This window comes from Sus scrofa, chromosome 11 (assembly GCF_054392235.1).
Source record: "Sus scrofa isolate SSC_HxYL_T2T_F1_AM1 chromosome 11, Sscrofa_HxYL_maternal_Yorkshire_Landrace_v2.0, whole genome shotgun sequence".
NCBI lineage: Eukaryota > Metazoa > Chordata > Mammalia > Artiodactyla > Suidae > Sus > Sus scrofa.
The window spans coordinates 69,927,494-69,947,602 of NC_139393.1; the positions used below are offsets into that span (position 1 = coordinate 69,927,494).

At 37.6% G+C, this 20,109-nt stretch overlaps 1 protein-coding gene across 2 annotated transcripts in view; it reads left to right on the plus strand.

Moving 5' to 3' along the window:
* The window catches only part of GPC6 (glypican 6), a 1,126,030-nt gene that overhangs the window by 453,732 nt on the left and 652,189 nt on the right, over positions 1 to 20,109 (plus strand). The window lies entirely within an intron of this gene.

Genomic DNA, 20,109 nt, shown 5'->3' on the forward strand with positions numbered 1-20,109 from the left:
TGACCCAGAACCAGTACTAGGTAAGATTCCCAGGTGATCTGTTTGCACATTAAAGTATGAGAAGCACTGTTCTAGATAAATATTTAGGCAAAAGGTAAATGTATAAGAACTGTGTAAACAACTCTTTATTAATGTGAATAGTTGAATCTGAGGACCATGATTAAACTATAAATAAAAGGTAAATTTTTATTTATGATTTGAGTATAAGTTGCAAAATAAATAAATATGTAGGTGTGACAACAAAGTGTGTCTGAAAGCCCTTGAATGTAATTAGAATGTTACAGAAATAACTTCACGGTGGGTAACCCTTCGCATTGAGTTTTTAAAAAGAAAGGAGGAAAGACCATTGTAGAATGAGTACCTGTGGTTAAATATCTCATCATCTGTTAAGCATATGTTGAATAACTCTTGGAATAGCTTTTATAATAAAATGCTGCTTTAGTACAGTTTATGGAAAACTGCTATCATTATTAAAAACAAACAACTTTATTTACTTTTAGAATAGCTGATTAAGGTGAAACTAAAGGAGGAACAAATTGTTAGAATTTCTAGTTTGTCCAGACCAGCATCTCCATTATGCTTAAGGAGGGCAAAATGCAAAGAAGAATTTGCAGATGAGATTAATGAAATAAAGGAAGTCTCTAACACTAATTAAAATTAAAAAGGATGAACAGATGGTCTTAACACAGCTGGATGTATTCTGATGAAATTTTGCCCATATGTTTACTAAGGCCGCTCTGTTCCAAGAAAATATACCTGTTTACTTTTCTAAAAGCAAAAATATTATTAAATGTGTTCTTTATTTACTGCTATTTTGGCTGCGAAATCATTCCTTAGTCTTTCAGTCTGATCCAGAGATAATCAGCTTTAAGTAACTTATTAGTATGTGTAATAAATATGTGTCTCCTTGGGTACCATGATTTTAATCATGACATTCAAATTTATGATTGATCATTTGCTGTTTACTTAAATTTTTTAACTGTTATTCAAAAAAGCCATGAAAGGGTGAAGAAGAAAAATAACAAATATAATACTATTCATTCATTTTAATAGATTCTAAAAAAAGTTTTAAGTTCTTTAAGTTTGTCCACCAAGCCTTTATTCACAGTTCAGTGTCTTGGAATTTGTAACATATACAACATATAAATAAGTTTAAAGAATCTACTTTTACGTAGATAATATTTTAATAAATGACAAATTTTATTATTTCCCTAGTAGAAATAATAAAATAAATAGAAATAAATAAACACATAAATAAATAATAAAAATAAAATAATAAATTCCCTGGTAGAAATAATAAAAAGTACAACTACTTTAAAAATCTTGTTAATTATTTTTAAGCATTTATATATATTTCTAATCAGACTCTATATACAATATTATATTCCACTCACCACTCATTATTAGGCGACTAAATAATTATTGAGGCATTATCACCAAAACCAATCATAGATACAAACAAGTGTAATATGTCAAGTGTAACTGCATGTTTTACTTGATTTTTAAGTATTGTTTTTCATTTTTCACCTAAAGGGAAAAAACTGATACATGTTATCTCTTATTCAAGTCAATGGTGCCCTTAACCTTTTTCTCATTTTAATGAATTCAATTTCATCACCCATTATTTAAGACTTACTCTAAAGCTGGTACAAATGTTTTTATTAGAAATATAAAGGAAGGACCAGAAAAATAATTATTTTGCATTCTAACATATGCATTACATTCATTTCTTCATGCTGCCATAGCTCGGTACCACAAGCCTGGTGTCCTTGAAACAACAGAATCTTGTTATCTCAATGTTCTAGAGGCTAAAAGTGTGAAATCAAGGTGTGGACAGGACCACGCTGCCTCTGGTGGCTCTAGGGGAGGATCTATATCATATCTTCTCAAAATCCTATTGCTGCTGGCAACCCTTGGCATTCCTTGGCTTGTAGGCACACCACTCCGGTCTCTGCCTCCATCATCACATGGCCGTCTTTGTGTGGCTGCAAGTGCCTATGACTTTCTTCCTTGTCAAGGATAGTAGTTATATTGGATTAGTGCCCCCTCCCCCATTAACTTGATTATATCTGCAAAGACCTCATTTCCAAAGTCAAGTCACTTGCACAGGTACTAGGGATTAAGACTTCAACCTATCTCTTTGGAGGACACAATTCAACTCATAGCATACATTTATATTTGGCAACATTTAGTTCCATAGCAATAAATTGATAATTACCTGCTGAATATAAGGGTGTTTTAATTTTTAAAATAATTTAAATCTTTTACCTAATAGCAGTTCTTTGTGGTAGATAGAGCTAATAGTGCTACCTCTTTCGTGATGAAGAAACAATAACACGATTTTCAAAAAAGCCATCATTTGCATTTTGGTGTGCCTCCTTCTTCTTGGTAGGCAGTTTTCAACATGGCCCCAGTGATTCCAGAACCCTGGTGTTCACACCTTGTGTAACCTCTTCACTTGAAGTATAATCTGGCCTGGTAACTGACTTCTAATGAAGGGAATACAACAAAAGTAACGGTGTGTGATTTGGTCTCAAAGCGAGTGACTTCCAGGCTTTCTGGCTGACCCTCTCCGAAGCCCTGTCTCTTCCTGGGAGGGAAGCCAGTTGCTATGTTGTGAGATGTCCTATGAGGGGCAATGACAAGGAACAGAGGGAGTCCTCCTGCCAACAGCATGTGAGTCAATGAGGCTTTAGTCAGACAAACTGCAAGGCACTGATTCCTGCCATTAGCCTTGGGAGTGAGGTGGGAAGGAGAGCCTTCTCAGTTGAGCATTCAAATGATTTCAGCCTCTAAGAGACCCAACGGATTAGGAAGACATGATGGGATTCCAACCTACGGAAAAGATGGTATAATAAACGTTGTTGTTGCTTCTGCATTTTGGTATCATTGTTTTGCAGCAACAGGTAACTAATGCACTTGCTCATTTACTTCTGCTGCCATCCTGCCAAGCAGTCAACCAGAGGCTTTTTCTATCAAGGCGTTCCTTTCCAGCTTTCTGTCTAAGTAGAGGCCACCTTTTTCTAGAATTCATACAGAGTTTGGTGGTATATTCACGGAACAGAAGAGGAAAGAACAGGAAAGACAGAATTAGCAAGGAAAATTTATATTCATCAATAAAAATCCTAGAAATCCAGTCTTAGGTGTTGATAAAACAAGATCTCTCTTTCCTAATAATCCAGATCACCCTCAGTTTAAAAACAGATGTCCTGAGATGTTTCAATGATCTGTATTTGTGTTTAAATTCTATGGGTGAAACGATGGGGCCTAAAACATCATTGGGAAAAATCACAAGAAAAGTTTTCATGGTATATGGAAATGCATGAATTGTTGAGGGTCTTCCTACTATAAATTAATAATTATTGATTTTGACACGTGTTTACTAATGGTAGTGGCCACATTGACTAGAAATTCTCCAAGTGTATTTTTCCAAGTCAGAACAGCAGTTGCTTAGAGTCGATTTTTGTTTTGTGACAAGATAGCCAATTTCAGTTTGAAAAGACGTTACCTTTGAAAGGTGTTTCTAATAATTATTTGATTTACATTTAAATAAAATCGAAGTGTGTAATTTTGTTCCTCTGAATTTACTGTAAACTTTAAAAACAGCTGTTTTTGGTCAGTCCTGTTGATAACGGTTGTAGTTAAATTATGTGGCAGAATAAGTCACTCATTAATGTCATACTTTCTAGCAGGAAGAAATTCTTCATCTTGTATCTTTGTTTTCAAGAGGAGTTTCTAAAATAAAATTCCCAGTGCAACTGAGGAAACATTACGTTTCTGCCGTAATCCCAAAGACATCAATTTCTATCACCTGACCTTAGTTGGTGTGTAGTTTTCCAATGATTAATGACATTATTTAAAGATGATCTCACAAATAAAGATGGAACACATCTTTTTTCCTAATACTCTGCTGTTTCTCTTTTCCCTAGAACATTCTGTGATACTTTTGAATCACTTACTAGAATTTATTTACACAATATTGTGTACCCTTGGTGTATCACTTTAAAGGTGCAATCACTCATGGATGTGCTATTCATCTTGATTTCATAGCAGGATGATGAAAATCCATCCCTTACAGATATTACATCCGTATAAATGAGAATGATTTTGTCCCCCTCTCCAAAATGTTTTCTTTGTAGCTCTTCCAGATGTAAGGTGCCATAGAGAATAATACTAATTGTGTTCCCATGAAGCCTAACATTCAAAACAGTAAAATGACTTTTGTGACTCAAAGGCAAGATCTGTTCAGTAATGATACTGGGTTCAATGCTGAGGCTTAAACATGTATTGTTTAACCTTTTTTCCGAAGGAGCTTGATTTAATCTTTTTTGTTTGTTTGTTTGACTCTATATTATGAAATTACCTTGAAGAGTTTGAAATTTTGGTAAATTTTTGGAAGTTCCTATTGTGGCTCAGTGATTAACAAGCCCGACTAGTATCCCTAAGGATACAAGTTAAATCCCTGGCCTCGCTCAGTGGGTTAAGGATGCAGCATTGCCATGAGTTGCAGTGTAGGCCACAGGCATGGCTCAGATCCCAGATTGCTGAGACTGTGGTGTAGGCCAGCAGCAATAGCTCTTCTTCGACCCCTAGCCTGGGAACTTCCAAATGCCCAAGTACAGCTGTAAAAAAGAAAAAAGAAAAGAAATTTGATAAATTTTTGAGAAAGAGTCTAATAATACTCAATGAGTTTCAAGTGCAGTTAATGTTCTTAGGTGGGGTTCTTGTGTGTGTGTGAAAAAGACAATGAGTAATCTGTGATCAGATGCTCGTAATGAATTTTGACTTACTGTTGCAAGGCCTTTAACACACATATCAAAGGCCAAGATGGTAAACCAGCTACTCATTACGAACCTCCCTTTGGCTTGCAGACTTGCTCCTAAAGTTGCGTGAGAGGGGAGATGATGATGAGAGACTCACAGCTCCACCGCTCAGATCTTTGCTAACCTGCTATGTCTAGCTATGAAACTTCACGTGAAAGGGAATGAAAAATTTCCATCTAGAGAAATGAAAATACATAGAGGGCCTCCATGCCTGGCGAGGATGTGGCTCTTAGTTTACCACAGCCCTGCACTTAGGCATTGTCCCTGACGACTAGCACAGTCATCAGACCATTGCACTTTATATTTCTTCTTTGTCCTATTACTTTGTTTACGAAGCACCGAAGATACGTTTAATCATGTAGCTCTTTTTAAAATCAGACAGTAGTAAAGTACCGAAAAAAAAAATAATTAAAAAGCAATGTGAGGTAATTATATTCAGAAACAAAACAGCATTCCATTTCATGTGTTTAGATAATCAAGCAAATCAGTACATGTTGGCCAGTATAAAACATAACCAAATTTAAAAATCAGCCTGCATTCATTAGAATGCTCCCATTTTGTCCCACTGAAAACTTGAGTCTGACTAAAGTTTGCTGTGTTTAGATTTAGATATTCCAGGCTGCTTCACTTCATGGATTATAATAGATGCATTTGGAAGCAAAATCAAGACCTCTTCATATATATATGACATATATAGATGATTATATGTCAGTGTAATAGCATATGTTTTAATATGTGTATGTCTGTTTTCTTTTTTCTAACAAACAAGTACCCATTTGTGGGGGCTATTTAATTTTCCTTCTAGTTGGCTCTGTTTGAGCCCTCTGATTCCCATGTGGAACACGGTGACGTATTTACGTTTGTGCATTCATGTCAGACCTTTAAGAGTCCCCCCCCCGCCACCCCCACTCCTAGCAGACTGTTTGAAATAGCTCTTTGTCAGTTTCAGTTCACACCCATAAAATTGGCCTCAAGTCTCCACCTTGTGTGAAACTCCCTGGTCAATAACCTGTGTAACCTGAGCCAGATGGGGAAAAGTTCACCCAAACGATGTTGAACCGGGCGGACCTTGTCCACGTAGGACAGAGTAGAGGTTCCGAAAACCTGATCTGAAGTCCTATTTTCCATTCCTTAGGTTATGTCAAAGAAAATTCCTTAAACCTTCTAAGGTCACATACTTGTAGCTCTGCAAATCTGTAACATGTCCTCTCACCTCCTTTTTTTCCCTCAACTTGCTTCAGGTCCTTGGGAGCCATTCAATGGCCTCCATTCTCCTGACTTTTTGAGAATGGGCAAGTGGAAGGCCTGCCCCCTGCCTGCATTCTTTCTGTGGCTGGCAAAGCCATTTCTTCCCTGTAGTGATCCCCATACGACAGCCAACATCTTTCTATTTATCAGGAGTCACAGTTTTACAGGATGAGGCCAACTATCCCCTTAGGACCAGAATTCAATGTCTTCCACCTGAAAAGGCTTCGGTCTGCTGCTTCCTCATTCGCATTCGCCCTGGGAGGGATCCCCAAACAGACGTGCTCCCTGGAATTATCTTTCCTTTCAGACTAACGTTGATGAGAGAAAAGTCTTGCTTTCAAAATGAAATCGGAGCTTTTATGTTGATGTTTGGATGTAGATAATACATTTTTATTCGTTGAGTTATGCTTGATGGAAATTTGGGGAAAGGCTGGGGAAAAGGTTTTAGGGAGCAAACATTTACTGACATGGTAACACTGAAAAAGCACCACAACCCTTGTATCTGCCAGCATGTTGTTTCATTTTCCTGAGCACCTGAGTCAATTGCTATAACCAGGAAGTGTGACGTTGAAAATAAATGTCATAATATTTTCCATGAAATTATGCTGCTTTTACCTATAAAAATGAAATCTTTTAACTATGGACTCCAAGAATTATAAAAGAACATCAGCTAATCGCTGGGTGCAGAATATTGTTTTTTTCTACTCTGGCTGTAATTCTTCTTCCATTAGTCTTATAACACAGTCTTTCCTGAATCTACCCACATTTCATCACCCCCATTTGCCCTAATCTAGGCCACAGCTCATGCCTAGACCTTTAAATCATCTCCTGAGTTGTCCAGCTTCCCGTCCTGCCTTCTCCCTACAGTCCATGCTTCATAAAGCTGCTAAAGCGGTCTTTAGAAGACTCAGTCAAGGTTGCCTTAAAAGGCCAGGTAAAAAATATTCCAGGCTTTTGGGCTCCATTATCTTTGTCACAACTACTCAACTCTAGCATTGTATTTTAAAAAAGCATGAAATCCCAGGGTAGTGGGAGGGATAAAATGGGAAGTTGAAATTGATATATACACACTGCTATATATGGAATGGATGAGTAACAAGTATGGCACAGGGGAATCAATACTCTGTAGTGACTACATGGGAAGAGAATCTGCAAAGAAATGAACATATGTATTTGTATAACTGATTTATATTGCTGTGCACCTGAAACTGACACAATATTGTAAATCAACTTTACTGCAATAAAATATAATAATAAAACACGATATCAAGCATGAAACCATCCATCAAGGAATACGCTTTCCTGGGTTCCAGCGCATTTAATTTACACAAACTGAGGGTAGACCCATTGAGTTCAGTTTACCAGCTTCTGTTTTATAAGTACTGTCAGGATGAATGGAGTAAGCAGACGTACATATACACAATGGAATACTACTCAGCCTTAAATAAGAACAAAATAATGCCATTTGCAGCAACATGGATGGAACTAGAGACTCTCATACTAAGTGAAGGAAGTCAGAAAGTAAGACACATATCATATGAGTCACTTTTATCTGGAATCTAATATATGGCACAAATGAATCTTTCCAGAGAAAAGAAACTCATGGACCAGAAGAACAGCCTTGTGGTTGCCAGTGGGGACGGGGAAGGACTGGGTGGACTGGGAGTTTGGGGTTAATAGATGCAAACTATCGCATTTGGAATGGGTAAGCAATGAGATTCTGCTGTATAGCACAGGGAACTCTATCTAGTCCCTTGCGATGGAACATGATGGAGGATAATGTGAGAAAAAAGAATATATATACAAACACATATATATATATATGACATGTATATATATATATACATATATATATATATATATATATATATATATATATATATATATGATTGGCTCCCTTGGCTGTACAGTAGAAATTGACAGAACACTGTAAATCAACTGTAAAAATAATAGAAAAAATAAAAATCATAAAAAAGTAACTGTTAGAACTTGTCACTGTTGCTGAGGGCTTCCTTTCTCTTCCCATTATAAGTGAGACGAAATGTGAACTTCTTGTAAAGCCGTGCTTTTCTCGACTTGCTTCTTCACATCCCTAACCAGACACCCACCTCCCCAGTCCCTATCAAACTTTAACTACTCTGGTCCTTCTGCTGTAACTTACGGTGTTGGGCTAACTTCCTTCCCTGAAATCCTTCTCACTCTCATCAGCACTTGGCTGGTGTGTTTGGTTTCATGTTTTAATCAGTTGGGTTTTAGTTCAAGTTCATTTCTGCAGAGAAGCTTCCCTGACCACCCTGTGAAAAATATTACTCACCCTGTCCCTGCGACAGTTATTCCTTATTTCTTTTACAGATTAACTTTCTTGAGTCCTTCGTTATTTCAAATTATCTTATTTTGTGTATTTATTGATTCTGTGTTATATCACTGGAATGTAAACTCTGTGAGGCCATGGGCTCTGCTTTTCTGGATCATCAATATCTTAATACGTCCTTGAATCACAATTATTGCACAATTGATGTTTGCTGAATGAATGAATGGATGAGTTTATTTAGTGGTAGTATATATTCTATGTGTTAAAAGTATTAATAGAGGAAAAATAATAGTTCCCTAAAAGCATGACTAAGCCAAAGTAAGGAAATGCTGTGGAATTGCTTTCATCTTACTTGCTGTATTAAACATTAGAAGAAGTAGGGATTTAAATGCCTTAGAGCTTTCTCTTGCCTCTACTCTTAATATACATTCAGAGGGAAATTCTGAGGGCTATGCTCTACAAGGACCCTGAGACTCTGGATCAGTCTAAGGGAGAACTGTCAGAGTCAGGAAATTTCATCAGAGCATACTCTTAGAGGAGAAGTTGACAATCTATGTTTGTTCAGCTTAGAGAAGATTCATAGTACTGGGAACTCTGTATTGACATATAGCTTTATAAAATACCATGGCTCAAATATTCAAGAGCCAATGAACTTATCAAAAGATGCACAAATTCATTAGCCGTCAGAGAGGTGTCAATGAAAGTGCTAGTGTAGCTAAAATGATAAAGACAGCTAGTACCAAGAGTTGACAAGGATGAGAAATAACTGGAATTCTAAATTTATAGCAAAGAATAAATGGGTACGACCATTTGGAGAGCTGTTGGACAGGATCTACCTAAAACAAAAAGACAAACTACTGAATAGGAGAAGAATCTTTCAGATGATATGATTGATAAGGGGTTAATAGCCACATACTTAAACAGCACGTACATCTAACATCAAAAAAAGAAAAAGAAAAGAAAAGAAAACTCAATTTAAAAATGTGCAGAAGGAGTTCCCGTTGTGGCTCAGAGGGCTAAAGCCCCAACATAGTGTCCATGAGGATAGGGGTTCAATCCCTAGACATCCTCCGTGGGTTAAGGATCTGGTGTTGCTGCAAGCTGTAGCATAAGTTGCAGATAAGGCTTGGATCTAGTGTTGCTGTGGCCATAATGTAAGATTCCAGCTGCAGCTCCACTTTGACCTCTAGCCTGGGAACTTCCATATGCTGCAGGTGCAGCCGTAAGAAGGAAAAAAAAAAAAAATGGGTAGAAGAACTGAATAGGAGTTCCCGTTGTGGCGCAGTGGTTAACAAATCCGACTCGGCACCATGAGGTTGCGGGTTCAGTCCCTGCCCTTGCTCAGTGGGTTAAGGATCCGGCGTTGCCGTGAGCTGTGGTGTAGGCTGCAGACGTGGCTCGGATCCCGCATTGCTGTGGCTCTGGCGTAGGCCGGTGGCTGCAGCTCCAATTCAACCCCTAGCCTGGGAACCTCCACATGCCGCGGGAGCGGCCCAAGAAATAGCAAAAAAAGACACACACACAAAAAAAAAGGAACTGAAAAGACATTTTTTCTGAAGAGGAAAAACTGCAGATGACCAACTAGTATGTGTAAAGATGTTCAATATCACTAATCGTCAGGTAAAAGCAAGTCAAAACCACAATGAGACATCACCTCACAGCTGTCAGCATCACCATCATCAAAAAGACACAAATAGCAAATGTTGGTGGAGATTTGGAGAAAAGGGAACCCTCATACTTGGTGGTGGAGAAGTAAATTGATGCAACTGCTATGGTAAACACTATAGAGGCTTATCAGGAAACTAAAAGTAGAACTACTCTATGATCCAGCCATTCCATTACTGGGCATATATCCAAAAAATAAATAAATAAATAAATAAACACCAATTCAAAAAGATACGGGCACCCCAGCATTCATAAAAGCATTATTTATAGTTACTAAGATATGGAAGCAATGTAACTTCTGTGGACAGATGAATGCATTAAGAAGGTGGTGTGTGGGTGTGTGGGTGTCTCCAATGGAATACTACCCAGCCATAAAATAGAACAAGATTTTGCCATTTGCAGCAACATGGATAGACTTGTAGGGCACTATGCTAAGTGAAATAAGTCAGACAAACACAAATAATGTCTGACAGCACTTGTATGTGGGATTAGAAAATACAGACAACCAGTAAATACAACAAAAATAGCAGACTCACAGATATAGAGAACAACCTAATGGTTACCAGTGGGGAGAGGCATGGGTTGGGGGGGAATATGGGAGTAGGGGGAAAAGGGTTATTATGCTTGAAGGGGGAAAAGGGTTATTATGCTTGAAACTTTGGAAACTGCAGAAAGCACTATAGAATTCAAGCACAAAATGAAAAAAAAACTGAACGCAATCATATCATATGACTCAACAACTTATTTCTATATATATATGTGTCCTAAAAGATGTGTATATAAGCCTTATGACAGCACTATCTAGAATAGCCCAAACTGGAACAACCCAAAGTGAACTGTGGTAAATTCATTCAGTCGAAAGTGCAACAATGAGAATCAACAAACAGTTGCTACATGTGATAAAACAGATACATCTCATAAACATAATGGTGAACATGGAAACCACAGTGGAGAGCCAATTCTTTATGAGTGCATGCATATAAAGTTAAAAACTAATCTCTGGTGTAAGTCTGGGGCTTAATGATTGCAAAGGGCTGCACCACAAGGGAACTCTCGGAAGGGAGCTTTTATAGAGCTACTAATGTGCTGTTTCTTGCATCTTGAACATGGGTGTGATCTTTTCTGTATGTATGCTATGCATTAATAACATGTTTACTTAATCATAAGGGGATTCATGGTTTTCCTAGCCATCTTAAAAGCAGAGCTCACATCTCTGCCTTTGGTTTTCTTTCCAAAACTGGTATACCCGGTGATCTATAAGCACAAGTGACAGCACTCTTCGGATGAACACGACAGGTGGGTATATTAAAGAATGTTCTAGCTGACCTATATGGAAAAAATAACAATCTTACTTTACTAAATCTCACTTGCTTTTCTATCTTCAACATACATACAATTTCAAAACTATCCATGATGCCATTTCATTATATTTGATCCTGAATGGATTTTTGCTAATACCCATGCTTTCCCAGTGGAGATGTTACCTAGCAATGTTGTCACCCAGAGCCTACCCCCTGCTTGGTGCCATTTATTGTAACTAATTGGCCTAGACTGCGTGAGATCCCATTTAACAAAACATTTGATGGCTCCTCTGGTTGATATGTGCTTTGGAAATCTCCCTGAGTGTCTAAGGTTTTCATTCGTTCTTAGAGCATACTGAGTTAATTATATTGTGCAGTAGGTTTTCAGTAAATGAGAGAAAGGAGTAAACATGGAGATGTTGGAAAGGGAGGAAACCTTTTCTTATTTTGGCAGCCTTTTGACATTACCCTTGAAACTTGAAAGTCTTTCACTGAGGCCTCTCTCTAGGCAAAAAGTTGATGACCTGGGAGTGACTTTGTAGATCCAGGTGGCCCTTGCAGAAATAAAATAGGACCTCACCCCTTTCTGGAATGTGTAATTGGTGGTAAAATTGGAGGGGCCCGTTACAGCCTGTTGACAACATTCCTTCCTGAAAAGTCAGGGCAAAAGGAAAACTAAGGAGGAAAATGCAGTTAAATTCTGCTGTTCCTCTAAAGTCCACGGTGCTGTCATGGGGGAGCAGGGGGGCAAAGAAAGGGAGGTTTGCTGTAGATGGTTGTGGTGCCCCTTGTACATTCTCTGCATGACGTCACTGGGGAGAAAATGAAGTCCATCCATTTCGGTGCTAGGATCAGTGAAAGTATAAGTTAGCTTTTATGATTTTGGCAGGGAGGCGGTGGCGGGGGTTGGGGGGGGGGGATCTGAATTCTTTTGCCAAACAGGAATGTGGCAGCCATAGTTCATCATGAAACTCAAGAGTTTTTGCAGTCTTGTTAGGTGCACTGCTCGTCACAGCAATGGAGAAGGATGTTGGAGGAAGCCCGATTCATTCTTGGTCCTGAATGGAATACCTAGTTTCTAGATGGAAAGCTGACAGTCATAAAGCATCCTTTACTGCAGAGAATTAGCTCAGAAGACCTAGCTCATTCAGCAACCCAGCATACTATTTGGTTTCCAATTACAAGACTCTCCAAGTTCTGCATCTGTCCTAAGAAGATTACTTATGTCAACTTTATGGCCGATACCAAGGACAATAACTATTGAAGTATTACTTCTTTCAAGCATGCATGTGTGTTACATACTCTAAGAATGGAGTATGTATAGATACAGGTATGGGTATCAATTTTTTTTTACAGCTACAGATATCCATATGGGTATGGATTTTAGATATGAATATGCATTTTAATGTATATGGCATATTCACATAAAGGAGGCCAAGACATAAAGTGAAGAAAGAGCTATATTAGGGCATTCTGATGCTTTTAAATTGGGTCTGCCTTTCCTTCAACCTTAAAAATCCATTCTGGAAATCTATCCACCTAAATTCCAGAAATTTATAAACCTTAAAAACCAATTCTAGAAAGTATTTGAGGAAAAAACAGACTTTGCATATACAAATAATGAAAGTGACCTGGCAGGGGAGATTCATGAAGGCAAAGATATTTTTGTCTCTCTATCCCTAGCACCTTTCACATAATAGATGATAATAGGGTTAGTGAATGAATACATGAAAAAAAGGGAAAAAAAAGGACCTATGGCTATGCCTTGATCCATTCTAAATAAAGCAAATAATCATAATAGTAATAATAATATGATGATAAACATTTCCCCACCACAGGCAGAGCTCGCACTTCGGCTTCTTACTCTTAAGAGAAAAAGCTGAGAGTTGCGCCCTTTTTTTGGTCCCATGATTACCCAAAGTAATGCCTGGGTGTCCCTCTAAGTCTTTGCTGAGAGGGGCGAGAGGGGTGCACAGCTCACTTCCCCAGCACAGGCATGATTGCAGCTATGCTCCCTGAGGATAAGGGGTTGACAGCAGGGATGTCTGCAGCTGAAAGCACTCCTCGCCACCACAGCTTATTAAGACCACCACAACAAAAAACAAATATTGGAGCTGAATATAAGACAGATGATTTTGTTTATCTCGAGTGAAAAAGACAAGCAATGAGACCCCTGGGATTCCTGAAATGAGAAACTTCTAAAGCTAATTGAGATATGATTAAAAAGATGGCTGTGCGTTACTGCCAGCAGTCATGGAGTTTTGTCATTAGGTTCCCCAGTGCTGGAGCAATCAAACCAGTTATGGCTTTAGCGAGCATCAGAGCTTGGTATACATATTTTCTCATAAAGTGATAACTTATTAGGGTATAAATGGAGTTTCTGAAACAAATTTAATAAGTGAATTTTAAGAAATCTCCCTCTCTGATATCATTTGTTAGACCCAGACATTGTGCTTGAATTCTCTCTTTCTGTATAGCAACACTGTCCAATATAAATACCATGCAAATCACATGGATAATTTAAAATTTAGAGGTTAATAGATGCAAACCAGTGCCTTCGGAATGGATAAGCAATGTGATCCTGCTGTATGGCACTGGAAACTATATCTAGTCACTTATGGTGGAGCATGATAATGTGAGAAAAAGAATGTATATATGTATGTGTGACTGGGTCACCTTGCTGTACAGTAGAAAACTGACAGAACACTGCAAACAAGCTATAGTGGAAAAAATAAAAATCATTTAAAAAAAAACAACAGGAAAAAAATTAAAAATAAAAAAAAATTTTCTTGTAACCACATTATAAAAAGTAAAAAGGAACAGGAGTAATTACATTCAGTAATATTTTCGTTTCACCCAGTATATCTAAAAATATTATTCCAACATATACTCAATATAAAAAATATGAAAGTGATATTCTGAATTATTTCCTGTGCTGAGTCTTTGAAATATAGTGTGTAGTTTATACTTACAGAACATTTCCTTTTTGTCTGGCCATAGCATGCTTAATGGCTGGCCGTTCCATGTTGGACAGGGCAAAACTATTGCTTTTCTTCTGTGTGGCTGTTGTAAGAGATGTATTAGGCTACATCCCTTCAGCTCTGCCACTGGAACATTTCAGGACTGTACCTTTTCACTGACATTAGTTTACTAATGGAGGAAACTTCTCTTTCTTCACTGATCTGTCGGTGACTCTCCCAATATATGAAAGAATGGTCTGATCATAAAGAGAGCATCATGGTTTTCCAGGAAAATAGGAATAAGTAATATTACACATTTAATTATGCACTATGCACGCCCCAAATTATTACTTAAGACTAAATTTCGGGGTGCAAACTATTCAGTTTTTCTATATATGGTTCATGGCAAGGTGTTATGGATTGAAAAATCCCCAATGACGAAAATCAAAACTAGCACATTCACAAGATTATCTTGTGAAAAATGTTGCTATGTACTAGGAAAGCCTCTTTTGCCTTAATACCGCTGGACATTTGAAAGTGCTGTTTATTAAAACCCATTAGACGTTCCCGTTTATAAGATTTTTCAACATTTTATCAGTAGGCTACACATCATTTTTCTATGTACGATCATCAGATATTAAACTTACTTGAGCGTAGAAGCATCTTTAACTTCTTATCTCCAATTTCTGTGTATTGTGGTATTCACAAGATTTTGAGCTATCTGTAGCAACTAAGAATAGTTGGGTGACTGAAGGTAAGGGCATTTCTCCTTGCCACTTGCATGTAGAACCACTAGTGTGTTTTAAGAACTGTGCACCACAAATGTGGCAGCTAAATGGGGAAGCTAAGCTCTCTTAGCTGCTTCGCCTACTTCCTGATTCCTCTTCTCTTACTTTCTCTCTGCTCTCCCTCTGCTTTCCTCCACTGTGAAGTGAGACCTATAGACATGTAGCAATAGCTTAAGCGACGTGTGAAATAACCTAATCCACCTAGTGTGTTTGGGCATAAACTGTGGAAAGAATTTGATCTATCAGCCCAACCCATGTGGAATTTATATAGAAGAAAAAAAATTCTAAGAGGAAATTGTCTTCATTATCCTTGAGAACTTGTTTGGAATGGTGGAAAGATATGGGGATCTGTCTCGGTACGATTAAATTAAGTGATCTTGCTAACCAGGAGTATTTGTGCAGAGGGCATGTATAGAACAATAGTGCAGAGGGGAAATAATGGCCTCAGCACATCCATGATGGTTGTCCGAAGTAGAAAACCTTGTGTGCGGCGTTGGTGGTGAGTTAGAGAAAAGGCAACAGTTGATGGAGAGACATGTCCATTATCCTCAGGAACTGGCGAAATGATGGAGGATGTTTTTCTTGGTCCTCTTTCTTGGTCAGTTTTGACAGTTAATCAAAATCCCTTCATTCATGTCTGAAATACCAAGACCTCAACACTCATATAGCTTTAATGGCCTCTAGCCAATATGAAGATTTGGCCAGATTAAGTATTTGTTGTAAATTCATTGCAGAATTCATAACTCTTATACCCTGGCTTCTACAGAAATGGAGGATTCAAATTCCACAAGTTCAGGCCCCAAGAAAAAGACAAGTTGGAAAACAAAAAATGTTACTGTTTTAGTGGAAAAGAGAAGGTATCCTGAAGGCTTGGAATCCCACAAATAAGCCACAAACTATATTAAACATGAATGAACCATAAAGAGCTCTTCAGAACTCAAATTTGGAGCCATTAAAATCGCTTTGAATTTGCACTACTTTTGTTGATAATTAAAACATGTTCACAGAATCTCGCAAGTGGGAACAATTACAGAGTTATTGTTTCACAATGAAGTTAGCAAATCATTTAAACAAAAACTGCAAAAGCAGGAAACTTGCTGGAACCTGACCACTAGAAATGGTAGATTTGTATTTGTACGAGTGCAGAGCACTTAATAGTCACTCAAGCTTTTGAGAACTTGAAATTTCACCCTCTGGGGCACTTAAAATTTGGAAATACTTCCTTTGGGGATAAGATTTTCACCACCATTTTTTAAAATCATAGCAGAATTTAGGTCTATATGTTTTTAATAACTTATTTGAATAAATTCTGGTATAGAATATGTTTATTTAAAATAAAATTGTGTTTGGTGATACAGTAAACCTTAAAATAATAAGCCAATTGATATATCCCCAAATAGACACATTAAATTAGTTCAGGTATAATTAACATTAAAAAAATAACCAGTTGCCTGATTATTATTGCATAGTTTCATTTCATATTCTTCTGTAGAAAACAAAAGCAACAAAGATTTCAAAGAGAAACCATGCAAATTGATAATTTGTAATGGTTGGTAATGGTTTACAGGCCATTTGAAAACTTCCTGTGATTACAGCAAATAATAAATAAATAAAGCATTAAATTACATTAGCCCCAAGTTCAAATTATATTTCCCCAAGTGTATGCAATGGGTAGACCTTAAATTTTAACATAAATTTTTTTGTTTGTTTTTTTAGGGCCCTACCCGCAGCATATGAAGGTTCCCAGGCTAGGGGTCGAATTGGAGCTACAGCTGCTAGCCTACATCACAGCCATAGCAACAGGGGATCTGAGCCTCAGGTGTGATCTGTGCCACAGCTCACAGCAATACCGGATCTTTAACCCATTGAGCAAGGCCAGGAATCAAACCCACGTCCTCATGGATACTAGTTGGGTTCGTTAACCACTGAGCCACGATGGGAACTCCTGTATCATAAAATTTAAGATTAGTATATAATCTGTTCCTGATGGCCATATGTAGTCCATAAGAGTTTGTAAATTTTCCTTTGAACAACAGTTGTCAGTGGGTAATAATGATTTATGCTTTAAAAATATTTTCGGTTGTATATTTTCCACTGTAAAATAAAAGGTAAGGGGCTGATCATAATAATTCAAGGGAAAACACTGAAAAATTCCTTGCATACATAGTTCCTACACCCAGGGCTCCAACAACTCATGTGAGGTAGAGGACCAAGGGTACATAGAGAAAGATGACTAAATTTTTTTGTTTTTGTTTTTGTTTTCCCTTTTTGGCCATGCCCTTGGTATACGGAGTTTCCCAAGCCAGGGGATCAGATCTGAGCCCTATTTGTGACCTACGTTGCAGCTGCAGCTGCAAAAACACCAGATCCTTAACCCGCTGTCCCGGCCGGGGATCAAACCTGTGTCCCAGTGCTGCAGAAACACCACCAAGCCCATTACACCACAGTGGGAATTCCAAAAGATGACCAAGTTGATCATGAAATTGATTAACCCGAAAAGCTAGATGGATTTCCACTTTGCTTTTCTGTTCTCAAGTTGAATGCTCGGTCAGTTTTTGAAAATAAAATCACTACCATTACCAGAGCTGTTCTGGCACATTCGAGGGGACACCCTTATATTACAGCCTATATGAATGGCTAGAGTTGTGCAGTGCACACCTTGTACTGCTTGCCTCTTGGACCTGGTCCATTTCTATGTCTCCTGGGTATTTACCTCTACTCATTGGCTAATAACTTTTGAATAGCGGGTCGTCTTTGACTGGAAGTTAAGTAGCTTGCCTCAGGGTCTGTTCTTTTTGCCGACAGGGGTGATAGCCAGTATTTCTCTCTGCAACTCTCACATCACCTTAAAGTGGATATGAAAAGAAAAGACTTCATCTCGAAGTGGATTTAAATGGAAAGAGAATGCCAAGCTTTTGGCATTCTCAGGTCAAGACCACATTTAGATTGAGAAGGGTTTATCATCTCTCGATGCCAAAACAGACACATACCATAATACCCAGGGCTCTCCGGGACCCAGACAGTCACACGTAAATGAATATAACCAGACCCTCAGGAGGCTGAAAGCTCCCTTGAAACTAGAGATAAATGTGAGGAATTTCAAAATAGCTATATATCAAAACTTTAAATCTGTGGGAAACTTCTGCAGCGATTTGCAGTCTCCTAAATATGTGATAGCAGCACTGACATCTGTGAACTGTGAATAATAGGATTGCTATTATGTGTTGTTGCCATGTACATACATCTATTTTAATATGCTACAATGTAATTTTCAGTTCAAGATAATGCATGCCACTGCTCTTTAATGATAGTGATGAATAGAATATTGATTAGCAAACAGCCTAAATAACCAGTAATTGATTGGGGTGAGGGAGATGGGGCATTTCCATCTTCATTTTTACATAATAATGACAGATTTCTCAGCTGCAAGTATATATATCAGGTCCAATCAAGAGAATGTAATATACAGATTAATTTTTTTTTAACTAAAATAGGTGACACTTAAAGTAAACATAATCTTATGCTATAATGTGGCACTACAAGGGAATTTGATGCATTTACCGGTTAAAGGAGAAAATATCATTTGCATAAGGAGATAGAGGACACTTATTCGTTTATGGAAAGACATTCAAATTTGTCTTTTTCCTCCTTGGATGTAGAGTGTATGCATTTGTGAAATCATGATATTCATAAAAAGCACCCTTAAGATTCTTGTTTATTCTGATATATGTTAAAGAAACTCGATAGTATAGAAAATGTCCCTTTATGTTAGCTGTACCAGAAAGGCATAACATTTGTTTTTCAAGTTTGCATAGCTTTATGAGAAAGCAGAAATAAAGAAATGAGGAAATGGGCTAGTTATACCCTTCTCCATTTTCCAAGATGCCATCTTAGACAGCCCTTACAAATTTGACTTCTACTCTTCCCTGAAACCATAGTTGTCTCGTTTCTTTCTTTCTGCTGTCTCCTTTGAATGCGCTGTTGCTGTGGTCCTGGCACTCCGATTGGCTCACATGAATTAACCAAAAAACAATTTGTAGAACTAGGACCCTTGTCAACAGGCATTGCTTTCAAACCAGAAGACCACAATTATCTCTTAATGGATTTTTAGTGGCCTTAGAAGACCTTTAAAATACGAAGCCTTTTTACTCATCTAAGGAAAGCTTTGATGAAAGTGCATGAAAATTTCCCCACATCTCTGCCCTGTCTTCTAATATTCTCAAGGCATTAACCTGGTTTCCATTCTCAAAAAATACGTAGGTTAAATGACAACAGCAGCACCATACTTCTTTTTAGAAAATAGTTGGAAAACTTGATAAAAATCACTGAAAGGAATACAAGCCAAAGTTGAGCACTCCTCTCTTTATTTCTAGCAAATGCAATTGAAGATAGTTTACATCTGTTTACCTGCTCTCACTAAGTCTCAAGAGATTCGGGAAAACTTTTATTAATAAAAGAAGACAAAAGTGAATAATATTTTTGGCACAAAATATTTCTCTTCAAAAATTTAGTGAAGGTATTATTTGTGGAAAAAAAAACAATGAATGAATATTATTTTTAAAATGCCTCTCTTTTATGAAGTGTTGATTGGGTGGCTATCTGCCCTCTAGAAAACAACTCTAACAAAGTGTGCTACTTATTTTTGAATATTTTGTCAGGGCATTTGATGAGGCTAATAGTCGTGAAGCTTTTTCTGACATCAACTTTTCCTTCATTGTCAAACATAAGTGCATGAAAAACAAAACACCTAGAGTTATGTAACCTTTGAATTGAAGCACACCAAAAAACTCATGCTTCTGAACCCTGAAGCCCTGGCCCTCCATCCTTGTATATCTTCCCACTGAAGAAATGTACAACTTGTGCCAGATTATTTTCCTCTTTCCTACGCTGACAAAGAACGTGCTACCTCCTGAGATAATCCGTCCATCTCCTGTTTTTATCCTTCATAAATTACAACACAGTAATATATTAAGGAACATATCAGTGGTTCATATAATATGGCTCACCCTCTGT